The 20,422-nt window shown below is 38.4% G+C and overlaps 1 non-coding gene across 1 annotated transcript; it reads left to right on the top strand.

The window, feature by feature from the left end:
• Positions 1–17,078: 17,078 nt before the first annotated feature.
• LOC148547381 (small nucleolar RNA R71) lies at positions 17,079–17,186 on the top strand. Its single transcript, XR_015898809.1, has one exon. It is a non-coding gene; the product is annotated as a small nucleolar RNA R71 (small nucleolar RNA).
• The last annotated feature ends 3,236 nt before the right edge of the window (positions 17,187–20,422 follow it).

Below are 20,422 nucleotides of genomic sequence, written 5' to 3' on the forward strand. Positions count from 1 at the left end.
CATTGTCGTCGTCACAGTCACCACGACTTCTTCTTCTTCTTCTTCTTCTTCTTCTTCTTCTCCTCCTCCTCCTCCTCCTCCTCCTCCTCCTCCTCCTCCTCCTCCTCCTCCTCCTCCTCCTTCTCCTTCTCCTTCTTCTTCTTCTTCTTCTTCTTCTTCTTCTTCTTCTTCTTCTTCTTCTTCTTCCTCCTCCTCCTCCTCCTCCTCCTCCTCCTCCTCCTCCTCCTCCTCTTCTTCTTCTTCTTCTTCTTCTTCTTCTTCTTCTTCTTCTTCTTCTTCTTCTTCTTCTTCTTCTTCTTCTTCTTCTTCTTCTCCTTCTTCTCCTTCTCCTTCTCCTTCTCCTTCTCCTTCTCCTTCTCCTTCTTCTTCCTCCTCCTCCTCCTCCTCCTCCTCCTCCTCCTCCTCCTCCTCCTCCTCCTCCTCCTCCTCCTCCTCTTCTTCTTCTTCTTCTTCTTCTTCTTCTTCTTCTTCTTCTTCTTCTTCTGCTTCTTCTTCTTCTGCTTCTTCTTCTTCTTATTCTTCTTATTGTTGTTGATATTGTTGTTGTTAATTTCTTCTTTTCTCATCATCCTTTTTTATTAGAATAAATCTCTACATACAAGTCAATTAACCAAACAAGTCCAACAAGTCATTTACACTTATGCGTGCACGTTCTTCTTTGCACTCCTATTGTACGTTCTTCTTTGTTATTTTTCTCTTTCATTTTCATCATCACCACACCATAAAATAATGTATAGTCCAAAGAATATTATAACTAATAGCCCGATTAAGGAATAAAAGCTTAAAGTCACAGAGATTAAAAGAGATTATAGATACAAGATAAACAAGGTATATATATATATATATACAAAAGAGAACTAGTTATAGCCTGCGGAGTTTAGGCCAACTAGTCAAAACAGAAATACAGCAAAGTTTTGAAGTTAAAACAGATACATCATGTCTCTCAAAGTTTAAGCCTCTAAGGCAATAAGTACAATAATCAAAAGTGAGAGATACTATAAAAATAAATAGAATAAAGCTGAGTCATCCTCCACTCTGTCACCATCTACAAACTCACCGAAGTGGGTTGCGACCTGCATTTGAAAAACAACAACAACATATGGTATGAGAACCGGGGGTTCTCAGTATGGTAATAGTGCCTAATAGATAAGACATAATGTTCTGGGAAGCCAAAGGCAATCCTAGAAATTTACATCGATAAAAATATTCAAGCAATTAAACCATAACAGGGTAATATAAACTTAGGGGATGTCTAACTAATACTAGTCACCGCTATCCCACAGCCTTCACCAACCTACCCTCCATGCGATCCCATTGCCATCGCCTACCTAAACTCCTCAACACCAGACAAATACAACTAATGTAATCAAATAAAACACAAGTAATATACATATACAACAGGTAATTCGATTAGCAATCAGGCATATTATTCATTTAGGCATAACTCAATTAATAAAAGCAAGCAAGCATATAAAAAATGCATATGATGAATGCCTGTCTTATTTGGTTCGTGATATAACTTGTCGGTTGCCAACCCGACACATCCTTTCGGATGTCGCCTTTCTGTCGCGTCCCTAGGATATAGTGCCCGACTCACTTTGTACACTCCTAGGATATAGTGCCCGACTCATTCTCAATCCTGGGATATAGTGCCTGGCTTACTCTCAACCCTGGGATATAGTGCCTAACTCACTCTCAACCCTGGGATATAGTGTCTGGCTTACTCTTTTAGCAAGAAAGGTTCTGCGAGCGGGACACTACCTCAGTCCTCACATCTGAACGTAGGCGGGAGACTGCCACAGCCCCTACACTGGTGCCGCTACCTCGACAAGCGGGATTAAACCACAATCCTTGCCAAGTGCATAGTGACTTACCAGTAATAACAAATCAGAATCTTTATTCAGGTTCATCAACCTCAATCTGTCAATAATCATCATTAACTTTCATGATCTGAACTCATCATAGTCATCGCCAGTCATCAAATTCTCAACTCATCATAATTCATCATCCATGAAATACTCCAAAATTCAACTATCACTAATTTCATCCATCAGACATCCAACACCTGAATCACTAGCTCTAAACTCATAATCTAAAACACTTATTTCTGTTTATTCAATACCCTCTCACTTGCCCAAAAGCCCAAACACTAGGTAAGGGGGTCTTAATTAAATATTAGGGAGGTTTGAAAGGCTAAAGGAATAGTTTAAAATACAAAAATATAATTTCTACGAAATAGGTGTCCTGCGTACGCATGCCTTATGCGTATGCATAAGTGTAAAAATCCCAAAGTCGCATATGCGAGCTACGTCTGCATACGCACAAGTTAAAAACAGCGAGTAATGCTTGCATCGCGTGCCAACTGTAGCATACGCATGCCTCAAAATCACAATTTCCGCATACGCATACGCATACTAGTGCTGCGTACGCATGAGTATTTGGTAGAGGGTTGAAAGGAGTGTCAGCGCTATAAGCTTTGTGTTTCTTAGTGAAAGGGAGTTTCACGAGTGTTAGGGTTGAATGAAGAGGAGCTCTGGGTTTTATTTCTCGGTGAAGAGGTTTTTTTTGCCATGCTTTTTTAGAGTGTCAAAATAATTAGAAGAAATGGGCATGCTTTGAAAATATGACCGTAACAAAACAAACTAGCCACGCTTTTAAAAATGCATGTTTCTCTCAATGGCCACGCTTTGGTAAGCGTGACATCTAAAATGTGACTAAATCTCTTTTCAATCGCTACCCTTATATAAACGTGGCCATTGACCTCTTTAGGCCACGCTTTTGAAGTGTAGTAAGAGAAAAGCGTGGCAACAGACTTTTTTTCTTGTAGCGTAAATATTTGTTGATAGCTATAGGAGTTCTTGGAAAGAAACTAGTTGTACCCTCATGGTTGATGGTTGGACAGATCAAAGGCTGTAATACCCGGTCTAACCGAAATTTAGTAAATAATAAGTTAAATAGGAGCGAATATGGTTGGAAGATTTGGCAATTGGAATTTGATAATTTAAATATGATATTTGGATTCAGTGAATTTTTCCGAGTCGGAAAATATAGTTTTCTGCGTAAAAGTGCGCAGTGGAATTTTGACTGGCAGTACCGGCTGAGATCTGTCTGGTACTACAACTGAGAAAATTGATTATGGGTAAATAAGATTAAGAAATGAGGAATTATAATTAGGGAAGGTAGAAATATTTAAAGTGCGATTTAGAGCGCTAATCTTAAAGGTTTTGGCCCAAAATTGGGCCAATGGGCAAAAATAAGTGAACCGGGCTTAAGTGGGCCCAAGACCCAACATATATAAACATTAGTTGTGAGCATTTCAGCTCATTTTACCCTAAAAAGAAGGGTTGGGGCGCTGATTTGAGAAGAGAGAAGAGAAGAGAGAAAACCTAACTCTCTTTGATCTTCAAACCATCATAACTTGAGCTACGGAGCTCCGATTGACGAGCCGTTTGCGACCACGCGTTGCTCTTCTCATCCTCTACAATTCTATTTAAGTTTGGTGGTGAGTATTTCATTCATCTCTGCCCAGTTTTCGAAATTCCCCACTGTTACACGTTTTTGGGTAGTTAGTATTGAAATCTTGTGATTTTGGGTGTTTAGGGATACTCCAACATGGATTCTAAGTGGGTTCTATCCCTACTTCATATGGGCTGAGGTAAGAAGTGCTCAAACCCTTGTGATTTGTCATTTTTATGAGCCCTAGGTTGATGTATGTATGTGACATTGGTTATGTTAGTGTATTTGGTGATGTTGGTGCACAATTGGGAGATTGGTATTGCTTGAGGAGCTTTGGTAAGGCTTGGAGCTAAGGTTGGTGAAGAATTCCAAAGAAGAGGCTCAATTGGTTTGGCTACAAGAGGTACGGTTTAAGTTTCATTTAAGTACCGTGTGTTGTGATGAGAATTCCTAGGCTAGATGCCCCTAGGATTAAGTTTGGATTGTGTAAATGGTTGGTGCTAATATGCATAGTTGATATGTAATGTGAATTAATGATTGGGTTGAGAATTGTGTGACCTTGTATGCTTGGTGTATTGAGAATTTGATGTACTGGATAATGAGTATTGATTTGTGATTTATGCATTTAAATTGTGAAAATTGGGCCGGAGACCGGAAAGAGGTAAGAAAGGTAAGTCGATGTGTGCATTATATGATGGCACAAGTGATTGGATGAATTTCAGATAATGAATATATGAATGATTAGGTTGGTTATTGAATAATAAGGTTTGAGAAGTTGAAGTGTGGAATTTGGTAATTTTGGGTGAAATTATGTAGACGAGGTATGTTTGGTTCGGTTGAGATATATTATGTGATCGTATATGTGATTATGATTATTGATGCCTTGATGGTATGATGATGCATTAGAGATATGTATGTTGTGATATATGCTTGGGAAATGATTAAGGTTGATTTGTGGGTGAAATCACGTGATAGTGAGTATGATATTGATTACGTATAATGATGGTTGATTGGAAATGGTATTATTGGAAATTGGGATGAGGAAGGATGTATGACATGATATTGTGTTTGTCCTTTAGCCATTTGATTGAGAAGTGTTAAAATGGTTAGATGTGGTTTTGGCAATTTTTGGTAAAGTGTCAATGTGTGAGTTGCGGATGGCTTGATGTGGATTTTGGTACATTTTGATTGATTTCAAAAAGGGTTGAAATTGGCATGTTTTGGTTGATTTTGAAAAGAGTTGAAAATGGCTTGTTTTGAAAATGGCACCTAGTGGTTTTGTATGAAAACATGGTTTTTGGGCATACTTTGACGGGACATAACATGGACTACGGATCTTTGTTTTGTGCCAAATCTATTTAGAAATGAAATTGGATCCGGGATGTCCATGCCGTTTGAAGAACGGGTGAAAAATGATTTAAAATGAGAAAGTTATGTCCGTCGGAAGATTGGGGGTTGAATCTGTAAATTCTGCAGCTTTTAACTTAGAAAATTTTTAGCAGAATGACCCTCCACGCGTAGGCGCACTTGGCGCGTACGCGTCGTTCTTCAAGAAGGCACTATCCACGCGTGCGCATGGTGTGCACAGGCGCGTCGATGCGCTGCACCAAATGCCCAGCTATTTTCCTGAGAGTTGTGCCAGAGTTGTGCCAGTTTTGTGCCTGGGGCGCAAGAGCACCCACGCGTACGCGTGGCTGACGCTTGCGCGTCGTTTGGCTATTTTTCAACCCGCGCGTCCGCGCGTATGACGCTTGTGCGTCGATGAGTTTTGTGGCCATCCACGCGTGCGCGTGGAGTGCGCGTACGCGTGGCCCTGTTTTCATGCCAAAGTTGATTTTTGAGTTTTAAAAGCCAGATCTCATACTTCTAAGCCTCTGATCTCACCTCTTATGTATTAAATCATTCTGATATGTCTAGCAATGAGCTAGGGGATGTGGTAACTTGCGAGTGAAGCAAGGGGAAAAGTTATGATCAATGATGATCAAAGATGATTATATGAGATATGGAGGATGACAGTGGAAGTACCGTGTATGCCATGAGCCGGAGGGCTATATTTATTGATAAATGGCCCGTTCTTGATTGGACCATGAGCCGGATGGCTGAGTTATTGCCGGGTTACGGCAAAGCCATTATTGTTTATGGCTGAGTATAAATGCATATATGATTAATGAATGAATATGTTAAATGGATAATAATGAAAAAATATTGAAATGTGATGTGCGACCCCGGGTAGTAGGCAGTGGCGTTGTCCACTAGCTCCGGGTATGAGACGGGAAAGGAGGATTATGATAAACGAGTTTAATCGTAGGGTTTTGAATAAATGTGTATTTGTGATACCTGGGTAGTAGCAAGGGCCGTGGTTCGTCCCGCTTGCTCCGGGTCATTGTCTGAGGATTGATAATAATGAAGGGTGATTGTGAATAAATGTTTATTTGTGATACTTGGGTAGTAGCAAGGGTTGTGGTTCGTCCCACTTGCTCCAAGTTAATGTTTGAGATTTGGTAACAATGAATGTTGATAATATGAATTGAGATTGAATGAATATATGTTTGAGATGCCTGGGCAGTAGCAAGGGTTGTGGTTCGTCCCACTTGCTCCGGGCCAATGCTTGAGATACCTGGGTAGTAGCAAGGGTTGTGGTTCGTCCCACTTGCTCCAGGTCAGAGATTGCGACGCCTGGGTAGTAGCGGCAGTAGTGGTGAATCCACTCGCTCCAGGTTGAGCTTTTAGACACCCGCCTGGGTAGTAGCCGCAGTAGTGATTATTTCACTGGCTCTGGGTTGAGCGGGCAGTAGCAAGGGGGTTGTAGCTCAAACCTACTTGCTCCGCAAGGGGTGTTTCTGTCCAATGGTTAGCTACCAGGACATGTCGGGTTGGCTATATAACCGACAGATGATATCATCAGCCATAGGGCAGGCATTCATCATTTGCATATGTTTGAATTGTTTGGGTTTGCCATTTGTCTTGGATTTCTACATCATATATGCCATGTTACTTGACTATATGCTACTTGTTCTACTTGTATCATGTTTGTGTATTACTTGCCTGTATTGCTTGTGTTTGTACAACTGAGAGGCCCCTCATGCTGGTGTCGGTGGGTGTGAGGGCTGTTCTTGATGGGATGAATTGATGATGCGATTGCATGATGATGTATTGATATAGAACTGCTGAGGCAGAACAACTGGTGATGGTTTTGCTTATGATTCTGAGTCTGATTCGTGGAAGAGTCAGCGAGTTGGGAAACATGTGAAACATGAATTGAATTTAGCACTCCCTTATGACAGTTGCCTATTCATGGATTAGCGAGAACCTAGGATGAATAATTGGTGAAGAAGTTTAGGATGCTTAGTGAGTTTTTGTTGCAGTACATTGAATTTATTTGGCACTTTTACCGTACTGGGAACCCATGGGCCCGGGGTTCTCATTCCGTATATATCTCTTGTTTTTCAGATACAGGTCCAGGTGCTCAGAAGTGAGTTGTGGGTCGTCTGAGAGACGGCGAGGATCTTTATTTCCTCTACTTTGTGTTTTGATTAGAATCTCTCCACCTTTGTTTTGGAAAGTTTATATTATGTATTGAACTTTTTGAATTTGCCTATAGAGGCTCTCATGTTTCCTTCGGGAGAGATTAGGATATATTGTTGTCAACTAATTTCATAATGTACTCTAGCGACCTAAACTTCGCGGGTCGCGACTAGTAGCTATTTACTTATGTTATATATATTTATCTGTTATCTATCTCTTAATCTCCTCTACGCCTTGTCCGTATATCGTTTTCGGCTTCACGGTTTATCTTTTGTTGTCAAGACGTGAGAGATACGTCTTCGCGATTTTATTTCTACTCTTTTCAGGCTTCTCGATTAATACTCCTTTCGAAATTACCTATATTTATTTATTAAAAATCCACCTGAGAGTCGTACCACCGTAATATCATTGACTTATGACTCGAGCATAAGGATTTGAATATTAGGGTGTTACAAAGGCAACAGACATTGATTAACTTTTTGGTTTATTATTCGAAAGGATTGTGTTTTGTGAAATCTATAGATATTTTAAATGTGGTAAAAAAATGCTTCAAACTTGTGTCACTTATTTTTTTAGGTGATTGAATGGATTGGGTCTGATAATATTGTGCATGTAGTGATTGACAATGTGGCCAATTGTGTTGCAGCTAGTAAGCAATATGGCGCATATTTCTTGCCTTGCATTACGTACTTCAAAGGTTACGGTGTATGTGTATAATCATATGGTGTTCCTATCCTAGCTTAGATAAAGACCTACTTGAAAGGAGGTTGTTCGCCAAGGTGCAACTCATTTTGTCATTGTCTTCATCACATTAAAGAGTATCTTTTGAGCACAAAATGGATTTGTAAGCATTGTTTGTGGATGCATAATACTAGTCACAAACTAGGAATGAGTGCTAATAGTAAGCTATTAGTGCAATTATTCTGAACAACAAATTTTGGGACAATCTCTTTACTGCATGCAAACTTATGATCATGTTGATTAAATTGCGAGGATTGTAGATGCTGATGATAAACCATCATTGGGATATGTCTATGAAGGTATAATGAGGGCAAAAGATACAATCAAAGAAATGTTCAAGTAGAATAAGACTGTATATTAGTGTCACACAGAGATTATCAACTCAAAATGGGTTAAATATTTGAAAAAAAAATCTTCATGCAATGGCTTATTTCTTGGATCCTACTTTCTTTTTTAATGAAAATTATAAAGAAGCGGCTGATGTCATGCGAGGTTTACTTGATCTTGTTACATTATATTACAAGGTTAAAAATTTAGATTCAGTTGAGGCAATGAAGGAAATACATTTATATAGAAATCAAAAGAGAAGTTTCAATAAGTCAAAAGTTATTCAAGCTGAAAAAATTAAACTTCAACCTAGTAATAATGTCTATTTGATAGTAACTTGTTATATACTTTCATTTTCTTAATTTAATAAGTAACAGTATGGTTATGGATTTATAACTTATAGATAAATGGTGGAGGTTGTTCGATGGTTCTGCTGCATATTTGCAAAAGATGATAGTTTGTATTTTTAGCTAAGCATCTACTTTCTCAGGATGTGAAAGAAATTGGAGTCTTTTTTATCAGATTCATACGAAAAGAAGGAATAGATTAGAGCACGGTATACTAAAGGATATTGTGTCTGTTATATATAATTTGTGTCTTAAATCTAGATAATACATATTTTGTTCTTTCATTTCATAACATTTGATTTTGTGTATTTAATATGTTATGTTATTTTTCATATATTGTATTTAATTTATTAGGAAAGAAAAAAAACAAAAGGTGTAATATGTAAAACCCGTAAAATTAATAAATAATTCGTCAATAAATTAATTATTATTTAGAAAAATTAGAAAATTAAATTTTATAGTTTAATGAAGTAGAGATAATTAAAATATAAATTTTGACACTAATTTTAAAGATTTTGTCCCAAGATTGGCCCGAACGAGCCAAATGAATCGAACTAGGCCCGAACTGGGCCCAAGGCCCAACTAAATTTATTAAAATAACAGAGCTTCAGCTCATCTTCTTCCATCCCTTTTTGAAGAATGCAGCAACACTCAAGGAGGAATAGAGAAATAGAAACAAAACCCTCCTCCAAAAATTCAATTCCACGTAACTTTAAATCCGGAGCTTCGATTGACGAGCCGTCAGCAGTCACGCGTTTGTATCAGAATTCTCTACAAAATCCACATATCAATTTGGTAAGAATCTAGCAATTTCTTACTCAACCACTCTTCCCAAATTTTGAAATTTAATATTTTGAGTTTTTGATAGATTATGTGATTTTGATATTCTAGCGTTGGGTTAGCTTGAGAAAAATATTGTGTTTTGTTCATTTGAGCCGTGGGTAAGGTAAGGAGCTCCTATTTCTTGGTGAATTTCCAATTTAATGAACTCTATGTTGATTATAGTTATATTGTATGAAATAGATTGTGTTCTTGTTGATTTGGAGTTTAATTGGGCGGTTTGGAACAAAATCTGGGTGATTAAGCTTGAGAAATTGACGTTTGGAAGCTTGGAGCTTGTGGAAGGAGAGGTTTTTGAGGTGTTCCGAGTTTAGGGAGGAATCAGCCAAGGTATGGTTTTGGTTTCTCATAGATAATATATAATGTTTTGTGAAAACATAGACTAGATGACCATAGGATAGGTAAAAAATGTGGGAATATGTTAATACTAGTAATCTTGATGGAAATATAAAATTATATTGCAAATGAGTTGATGAATGATGATTTTGTTGAGTAGGTTGTAGGAATTGTGTTAATTAATGTTGTTGATGGGAGTTGATGAATGATTATTGATGAATGTGAGTATTGATGATGGAAGATTGAGGATTAGTTGAGTTATGTATATATATCTGTTTGTTGAATAATGAATGAATTGAAAGTTGAAAATGATTTTGATATTGGAATTGGTTTGAATTATTGGAAATGATTTGAAAAGGGTTTGAAAGGTGGTTTGGTTGGGACCCGAGAAGGGTGGCAAAGTCCGAATTTAAAGGAAATACTGTCAAAATTTTATAAAAATTGATTATTTAGTTTGAAGTATTATTTAGACAAGTATGGATAAAAAAATTATATTATTTGACTTTGATTTATAAAGAAAAGAAATGGATTATGTTTTGGAACTTGATTTATTAACAAAAGTATTATGTTTTAGGTTTTACTTAGTTAAGAAGAGAATTATATTTTTAGTGTGGATTATTGATGAATGGAATGGGGGGGGGGTGTGATGATGATAATTGTTGAATGAATTAGATAATGAAGAGGATGAATTTTATATGAAATTGTTTTGTGGGGATCATGATTATTTATTACTGGTGCACGAAATTGTGATCTCAGGCAACGGCGCCAGAAACTCTGTACGCACGTCTTAATAAATCATTTTTCATTCACAACTTCGATACAACTAACCAGCAAGTGCACTGGGTCGTCCAAGTAATAAACCTTACGTGAGTAAGGGTCGATCCCACGGAGATTGTTGGTATGAAGCAAGCTATGGTCACCTTATAAATCTCAGTCAGGTGGATATCAAAAGGTTATGGAGTTTTCGAAATTAAATAATAAGTAAACATAAAATAAGGATAGAAACACTTATGTAATTCATTGGTGAGAATTTCAGATAAGCGTATAGAGATGCTCTCGTTCCTCTGAATCTCTGCTTTCCCGCTGTCTTCATCCAATCAGTCTTACTCCTTTCTACGGCTGGCTTTATGTAAGGACATCACCGTTGTCAATGGCTACTTTTTATCCTCTCTAGAAAATGGTCCGATGCGCTGTCACTGCATGGCTAATCGTCTGGAGGCATCACCCTTGTCAATGGCTGCATCCTATCCTCTTGTGAAAATGGTCCAAATGCTCTGTCACAGCACGGCTAATCATCTAAGGTTCTCGATCATACTGGAATAGGATTCACCCTCCTTTTGCGTCTGTCACTACACCCAGCACTCGCGATTTTGAAGTTCGTCACAGTCATTCAATCCCAGAGTCCTACTTGGAATACCACAGACAAGGTTTAGACTTTCCGGACTCTCATGAATGCCGCCATCAATCTAGCTTATACCACGAAGATTCTGATTAAGAGATCCAAGAGATACTCATTCAATCTAAGGTGGAACGGAAGTGGTTGTCAGGCACTCGTTCGTGGGGGAATGATGATGATTGTCACGTTCATCACATTCAGGTTGAAGTGCGAATGAATATCTTAGAAGCGGAATAAGTTGAATTGAATAGAAAAACAGTAGTACTTTGCATTAATCTTTGAGGAACAGCAGAGCTCCACACCTTAATCGATGGAGTGTAGAAACTCTACCGTTGAAAATACATAAGTGAAAGGTCCAGGCATGGCCAAATGGCCAGCCCTCAAAACATGATCAAAGATGATCCGAAGATGATCCAAAGATGCTAATACAATAGTAAAAAGTCCTATTTATACTAAACTAGTTACTAAGGTTTATAGAAGTAAGTAATTGATGCATAAATCCACTTCCGGGGCCCACTTGGTGTGTACTTGGGCTGAGCTTGAATGTTACACGTGTAGAGGTCAATCTTGGAGTTGAACGCTAGTTTGTAACGTATTTTTGGCGTTCAACTCTGGCTTGTGACGTGTTTCTGGCGTTTAACTCTAGACAGCAGCGTAGAGCTGGCGTTAAACGCCCTTTTACGTCATCTAAACTCGGCCAAAGTATGAATTATTATATATTGCTGGAAAGCCCTGGATGTCTACTTTCCAACGCAATTGAAAGCGCGCCATTTTGAGTTCTCTAGCTCCAGAAAATCCACTTTGAGTGCAGGGAGGTCAGAATCCAACAGCATCAGCAGTCCTTCTTCAACCTCTGAATCTGATTTTTGCTCAAGTCCCTCAATTTCAGCCAGAAAATACCTGAAATCACAAAAAAACACACAAACTCATAGTAAAGTCCAGAAATGTGAATTTAACATAAAAACTAATGAAAACATCCCTAAAAGTAACTAGATTCTACTAAAAACATACTAAAAACAGTGTCAAAAAACGTATAAATTATCCGTTCATCACAACACCAAACTTAAATTGTTGCTTGTCCCCAAGCAACTGAAAATCAAATAGGATAAAAAGAAGAGAATATACTATAAATTCCAAACTATCAATGAAACATAGCTCCAATTAAATGAGCGGGACTTGTAGCTTTTTGCCTCTTGAATAGTTTTGGCATCTCACTTTATCCATTGAAGTTCAGAATGATTGGCATCTATAGGAACTCAGAGTTCAGATAGTGTTATTGATTCTCCTAGTTCAGTATGATGATTCTTGAACACAGCTATTTTATGAGTCTTGGCCGTGGCCCTAAGCACTTTGTTTTCCAGTATTACCACCGGATACATAAATGCCACAGACACATAATTGGGTGAACCTTTTCAGATTGTGACTCATCTTTGCTAAAGTCCCCAATTAGAGGTGTCCAGGGTTCTTAAGCACACTCTTCTTTTGCTTTGGACCTTGACTTTAACTGCTCAGTCTCAAGTTTTCACTTGACACCTTCATGCCACAAGCACATGGTTAGGGACAGCTTGGTTTAGCCGCTTAGGCCAGGATTTTATTCCTTTAGGCCCTCCTATCCACTGATGCTCAAAGCCTTGGGATCCTTTTTATTTACCCTTGCCTTTTGGTTTTAAGGGTTATTGGCTTTTTGCTCTTGCCTCTTGGTTTTAAGAGCTTTTGGCTTTTTCTGCTTGCTTTTTCTCTTTTTTTTTTCTTTCTATTTTTTTGCTATTTTTTTTTCTGCAAGCTTTGTTCTTTGCTGCTTTTTCTTGCTTCAAGAATCATTTTTATGATTTTTCAGATTATCAAATAACATGTCTCCTTATCATCATTCTTTCAAGAGCCAACATATTTAACATTCTTAAACAACAACTTCAAAAGACATATGCACTGTTCAAGCATACATTCAGAAAACAAGAAGCATTGTCACCACATCATTATAATTAAACTAAGTTCAAGGATAAATTCGAAACTCATGTACTTCTAGTTCTTTTGAATTAAAATAGTTTTCATTTAAGAGAGGTGATGGATTTATAGGACATTCATAACTTTAAGACAAAGTTACTAAATACTAATGATCATGTAATAAGACACAAACATGGATAAGCACTTAATATTAAGAAAATGAAAAACAGAAAATAAGAACAAGGAATGAGTCCACCTTAGTGATGGTGGCATTTCCTTCTTGAGGAACCAATGATGTCCTTGAGCTCTTCTATGTCTCTTCCTTGTCTTTGTTGCTCCTCCCTCATTGCTTTTTGATCTTCTCTTATTTCATGAAGGATAATGGAGTGCTCTTGTTGTTCCACCCTTAATTGTCCCATGTTGGAACTTAATTCTCCTAGGGAGGTGTTGATTTTCTCCCAATAGTTTTGTGGAGAAAACTGCATTTGAGGCATCTCCGGGATCTCATGGTGATGAGCTACAAGCGTCTCTTGAGATCCATGAATGGGCTCTCTTGCTTGCTCCATCCTTTTCTTAGTGATGGGCTTCTCTTCCTCAATGGAAATGTCTCCTTCTATGGAAGCTCCAGCTGAGTAACATAGATGGCAAATAAGATGAGGAAAAGATAGCCTTGCCCCAGGAGAGGGCTTTTCGGCTATTTTGTAGAGTTCAAGGGAGATGACCTCATGAACTTCTACTTCTTCTCCAGTCATGATGCTATGGATCATGATGGTCCGATTCACAGTAACTTCAGATCGGTTGCTAGTGGGGATGATGGAGCGTTGGATGAACTCCAACCATCCTCTAGCCACAGGCTTGAGGTCCGGTCTTCTTAATTGAACCGGCTTGCCTTTGGAGTCAATCTTCCATTGAGCTCCTTCCACACATATGTCCATGAGGACTTGGTCCAACCTTTGATTAAAGTTGACCCTTCTAGTGTAGGGGCGTGCATCTCCTTGCATCATAGGCAAGTTAAACGCCAACCTCACATTTTCCGGACTAAAATCTAAGTATTTCCCCCGAACCATAGTTAGATAATTCTTTGGGTTTGGGTTCTTACTTTGATCATGGTTCCTGGTGATCCATGCATTGGCATAAAACTCTTGAACCATTAGGATGCCGACTTGTTGGATGGGGTTTGTTAGAACTTCCCAACCTCTTCTTTGGATTTCATGTCGGATCTCCGGATACTCATTACTTTTGAGCTTGAAAGGGACCTTGGGGATCACCTTCTTCTTGGCCACAACATCATAGAAGTGGTCTTGATGAGCTTTGGAGATGAATCTTTCCATCTCCCATGACTCAGAGGTGGAAGCTTTTGTCTTCCCTTTCCCTTTTCTAGAGGATTCTCCGGTCTTGGGTGCCATCAATGGTAATGAAAAAACAAAAAGCTTATGCTATTACCACACCAAACTTAGAATATTGCCCGCCCTCGAGCAAGAGAAGAAAGAATAGATGAAGAAGAAGAAGAAAATATGGAGGAGAGGGGGGAGGGGTGTATTCGGCCAAGAAGGGGAAGAGAGGGTTGTGTTGTGTGAAAATGAAGAAGAATGGAGGGCTTTATATAGGGAAGGGAGGGGGTAAGGTTCGGCCATAAGGGTGGGTTTTGGGTGGGAAATTGATTTTGAATTTTGAAGGTAGGTGGGGTTTATGAGGTAGGTTTATGGGGAAGAGTGGATGGATGTGAGTGGTGAAGTGGTTATAGGGAAGAGAGATTGAGGTGATTGGTGAAGAGTTTTGGGGAAGAGTGGATGGATGTGAGTGGTGAAGTGGTGATAGGGAAGAGAGATTGAGGTGATTGGTGAAGAGTTTTGGGGAAGAGTGTTTATGGGATTGTGTGAAAGAGGGGTGAGAAGAAGTGAGTGGAGGTTGGTGGGGATCCTGTGGGGTCCACAGATCTTGAGGTGATCCTGTGGGGTCCACAGATCCTGAGGTGTTCAAGGATTTACAACCTTGCACCAAACTAGGCCTGCAAAATGCCCTTGCACACAACTCTGGGCGTTCAGCGCCAGATTGGTGCTTGTTCTGGGCGTTGAACACCCATTTGTTGCCCATTTCTGGCGTTGAACGCCAGAACCATGCTTGTTCTGGGCGTTCAGCACCAGCTCTTCTCCATGGTGCAATTCTGGCGTTCAAACGCCCATATGCTGCCCATTTTGGGCGTTCAGCGCCAGAACCATGCTCTGTTCTGGCGTTGAACGCCAGCCAGATGCTTCTTACTGGCATTTAAACGCCAGTAAGGTCTTCCTCCAGGGTGTGATTTTTCTTCTGCTATTTTTGATTTCGTTCTCAATTTTTTTATTTATTTTGTGACTCCACATGATCATGTACCTATAAAGACATATAACTAATAAAAATATAATTAAATAAAAATTAGATTGCCTCCCAACAAGCGCTTCTTTAATGTCAATAGCTTGACAGTGGGCTCTCATGGAGCCTCACAGATGTTCAGAGCATTGTTGAGACTTCCCAACACCAAACTTAGAGTTTGGATATGGGAGTTCAACACCAAACTTAGAGTTTGGTTGTGGCCTCCCAACACCAAACTTAGAGTTTGACTGTGGGGGCTCTGGTTGACTCTGTTTTGAGAGAAGCTTTTTATGCTTCCTCTCCATGTTTACAGAAGGATAACCTTGAGTTGTAAACACAAGGGAGTCCTCATTCAATTGAAGGACTAGTTCACCTCTGTTAACATCAATCACAGCTCTTGCTGTGGCTAGGAAGGGTCTTCCAAGGATAATGGATTCATCATCATTCTTCCCAGTATCAAGGATTATGAAATCAGCAGGGATGTAAAGGCCTTCAACCTTTACTAACACGTCCTCTACTTGTCTATAAGCCTGTTTTCTTGAATTGTCTGCCATCTCTAATGAGATTTTAGCAGCTTGCACCCCAAAGATTCCCAGTTTCTCTATTACAGAGAGGGGCATGAGGTTTATCCCTGAACCAAGGTCACACAGAGCCTTTTCAAAGATCATGTTGCCTATGGTACAAGGTATTATGAACTTTCCAGGATCCTGTTTCTTCTGAGGTAATGTCAGTTGATCCAGATCACTTAGTTCATTGGTGAACAAGGGAGGTTCATCTTCCCAAGCCTCAATACCAAATAACTTAGCATTCAACTTCATGATTGCACCAAGAAACTTGGCAGCTTGCTCTTCAGTAACATCCTCATTCTCTTCAGAAGAGGAATACTCATCAAAGCTCATGAATGGCATAAGGAGGTTCAATGGAATCTCTATGGTCTCTAGATGAGTCTCAGATTCCTTTGGTTCCTCAGAGGGAAACTCCTTATTGATCACTGGACGTCCCAGGAGGTCTTCCTCACTGGGATTCACGTCCTCAACCTCCCTTATAGGTTCGGCCATGGTGGTTATGTCAATGACCTTGCACTCTCCTTTTGGATTTTCTTCTGTATTGCTTGGGAGAGTATTAGGAGGGGTTTCAGTGATCCTTTTACTCAGCTGGCCCACTTGTGCTTCCAAATTTCTAATGGAAGACCTTGTTTCATTCATAAAACTTACAGTGGCCTTGGACAGATCAGAGACTAAGTTTGCTAAATTAGAGGTATTTTGTTCAGAGTTCTCTATTTGTTGCTGAGTGGATGATGGAAAAGGCTTGCTGTTGCTAAACCTGTATCTTCCACCATTATTAAAGCCTTGTTGAGGCTTTTGTTGATCCTTCCATGAGAGATTTGGTTTATTTCTCCATGATGGATTATAGGTGTTTCCATAAGGTTCACCTAAGTAGTTTACCTCTGCCATTGCAGGGTTCTCAGGATCATAAGCTTCTTCTTCAGAAGATGCCTCTTGAGTACTGTTGGATGCAGCTTGCATTCCATTCAGACTCTGAGAAATCATATTGACTTGCTGAGTCAATATTTTATTCTGAGCCAATATGGCATTCAGAGTATCAATTTCAAGAACTCCCTTCTTCATAGGCGTCCCATTACTCACAGGATTCCTCTCAGAAGTGTACATGAACTGGTTATTAGCAACCATGTCAATGAGTTCTTGAGCTTCTGCAGGCATTTTCTTTAAGTGAATGGATCCACCTGCAGAAGTATCCAATGACATCTTAGCTAATTCAGACAGACCATCATAGAATATATCCAGGATGGTCCATTCCGAAAGCATGTCAGAAGGACACTTTTTGGTCAGTTCCTTGTATCTCTCCCAGGCTTCATAGAGGGATTCACCTTCTTTCTGTCTGAAGGTTTGAACATCCACTCTAAGCTTACTCAGCTTTTGAGGAGGAAAGAACTTGGCTAAGAAAGCCGTGACCAGCTTATCCTAAGAGTTCAGGCTATCTTTGGGTTGAGAGTCCAACCACACTCTAGCTCTGTCTCTTACAGCAAAAGGGAAAAGCATGAGCCTGTAGACTTCAGGATCTACTCCATTAGTCTTAACAGTATCACAGATCTGCAAAAATTCAGTTAAGAACTGAAAAGGATCTTCAGATGGAAGTCCATGAAACTTGCAGTTCTGCTGCATCAGAGAAACTAATTGAGGTTTCAGCTCAAAGTTGTTTGCTCCAATGGTAGGGATGGAGATGCTTCTTCCATGTAAATTGGAATTAGGTGCAGTAAAGTCACCAAGCATCCTCCTTGCATTATTATTATTTTCGGCTGCCATCTCCTCTTCTTGTTCGAAAATTTCTGAAAGGTGCTTGCTGGATTGTTGTAATTTAGCTTCTCTTAGTTTCCTCTTCAGAGTCCTTTCAGGTTCTGGATCTGCTTCAACAAGAATATTCTTGTCCTTGCTCCTGCTCATATGAAAAAGAGGGAACAGAAAAACAATAATAATAGGGATCCTTTTTACCACAGTATAGAGGTCCCTGTGTGAGTATAAGAAAAGAAGAAGAAAAGAATGTAATGTAAGGAAAGAAACACAAGGGTGAGGAGAGCAGAGATGTGAGATGAAGAGAAGTGTTAGTAGATGAATAAATAAATAGAAGGAGATGAGAGAGAAAGGAAATTTTCGAAAATTATTTTTGAAAAAGAGTTAGTGATTTTCGAAAATAGTTTTTGAAAAAGGTTAGTAATTTTCGAAAATTAAAATCAAAAATTAAAATAATTAGTTAATTAAAAAGAAATTTTGAAAAAGAGGGAAGATATTTTCGAAAATTAGAGAGAGAAAGTTAGTTAGGTAGTTTTGAAAAAGATAAGAAACAAACAAAAAGTTAGTTAGTTAGTTGAGACAAATTTGAAAATCAATTTTGAAAAGATAAGAAGATAAGAAGTTAGAAAGGATATTTTGAAATCAAATTTTTGAAAAAGATAAGATAAAGAGATATTTTTGAAAAGATATGATTGAAATTAGTTTTGAAAAAGATTTGATTTTTAAAATCACAATTAATGACTTGATTCACAAGAAATCACAAGATATGATTCTAGAACTTAAAGTTTGAATCTTTCTTAGCAAGCAAGTAACAAACTTGAAATTTTTGAATCAAAACATTAATTGATGATGTTATTTTCGAAAATTAGGAGATAAAGATAAGAAAAAGATTTTTGAAAAATATTTTTAAAATTTTCGAAAATAAATAAGAAAAATGAAAAAAATTTGATTTTTGAAAAAGATAAGATTTTGAAAAATTCAACTCAAATTTTCAAAATTTATGAGTGAAAAAGGGAAAGATATTTTTTTTATTTTTGAATTTTTAATGATGAGAGGGAAAAAACATGAAAAAGACTCAATGCATGAAAATTTTGGATCAAAACAATGAATGCATGCAAGAATGCTATGAATGTCAAGATGAACACCAAGAACACTTTGAATGTCATGATGAACATCAAGACTTATTTTTGAAAATTTTTATATGCAAAGAAAACATGCAAGACACCAAACTCAGAAATCTTTCATGTTTAGACACTATGAATGCAAAAATGCACATGAAAAACAAGAAAAGATGCAAAACAAGAAAACATCAAGATCAAACAAGAAGACTTACCAAGAACAACTTGAAGATCATGAAGAACACCATGAATGCATGAATTTTTCGAAAAATGCAAGATGAACATGCAATTGACACCAAACTTAAAATCTGAATCAAGACTCAAACAAGAAATATATTTTTTTTATTTTTATGATTTTATGATTTTTTTTTGTATTTTCTTTTAATTTTTTTTCGAAAATCATTTAGAAAAAGAAAAATAAGGATTCCAAAATTTTTAATATGAATTCCAGGAATCTTATGCTCTTTAGTCTAAAGCTCCAATCAAAGGGTCAGGCATGGCTTAATAGCCAGCCAAGCTTTAGTATGTAACTCAGACATGACACGCCAGACATTCCCTACCCAGAAGAATTAGACATGGCTTTACAGCCAGCCAGGCTTCAACATGCTTCATGAAACACTAGAATTCATTCTTAAAAATTCTGAAGAAAAATATATTTTTTGAAAACATTTTTATTTTAAAATTTTTTTTTCTTTTTAAAATTTTTTTTCGAAAACAAAGGAGAAAACTTTTGAAAGATTTTTGAAAAATTTTTGAAAACTTTTTGAAAATAAAATAAGAAGAAAATTACCCAATCTGAGCAACATGATGAACCGTCAGTTGTCCAAACTCGAACAATCCCCGGCAACGGCGCCAAAAACTTGGTGCACGAAATTGTGATCTCAGGCAACGGCGCCAGAAACTCTGTACGCACGTCTTAATAAATCATTTTTCATTCACAACTTCGATACAACTAACCAGCAAGTGCACTGGGTCGTCCAAGTAATAAACCTTACGTGAGTAAGGGTCGATCCCACGGAGATTGTTGGTATGAAGCAAGCTATGGTCACCTTGTAAATCTCAGTCAGGCGGATATCAAAAGGTTATGGAGTTTTCGAAATTAAATAATAAGTAAACATAAAATAAGGATAGAAACACTTATGTAATTCATTGGTGAGAATTTCAGATAAGCGTATAGAGATGCTTTCGTTCCTCTGAATCTCTGCTTTCCCGCTGTCTTCATCCAATCAGTCTTACTCCTTTCTACGGCTGGCTTTATGTAAGGACATCACCGTTGTCAATGGCTACTTTTTATCCTCTCTGGAAAATGGTCCGATGCGCTGTCACTGCATGGCTAATCGTCTGGAGGCATCACCCTTGTCAATGGCTGCATCCTATCCTCTTGTGAAAATGGTCCAAATTCTCTGTCACAGCACGGCTAATCATCTGAGGTTCTCGATCATACTGGAATAGGATTCACCCTCCTTTTGCGTCTGTCACTACGCCCAGCACTCGCGAGTTTGAAGTTCGTCACAGTCATTCAATCCCAGAGTCCTACTCGGAATACCACAGACAAGGTTTAGACTTTCAGGACTCTCATGAATGCCGCCATCAATCTAGCTTATACCACGAAGATTCTGATTAAGAGATCCAAGAGATACTCATTCAATCTAAGGTGGAACGGAAGTGGTTGTCAGGCACTCGTTCGTGGGGGAATGATGATGATTGTCACGTTCATCACATTCAGGTTGAAGTGCG

Source organism: Arachis ipaensis, chromosome B8 (genome assembly GCF_059453495.1).
Source record: "Arachis ipaensis isolate K30076 ecotype BB chromosome B8, ASM5945349v1, whole genome shotgun sequence".
NCBI lineage: Eukaryota > Viridiplantae > Streptophyta > Magnoliopsida > Fabales > Fabaceae > Arachis > Arachis ipaensis.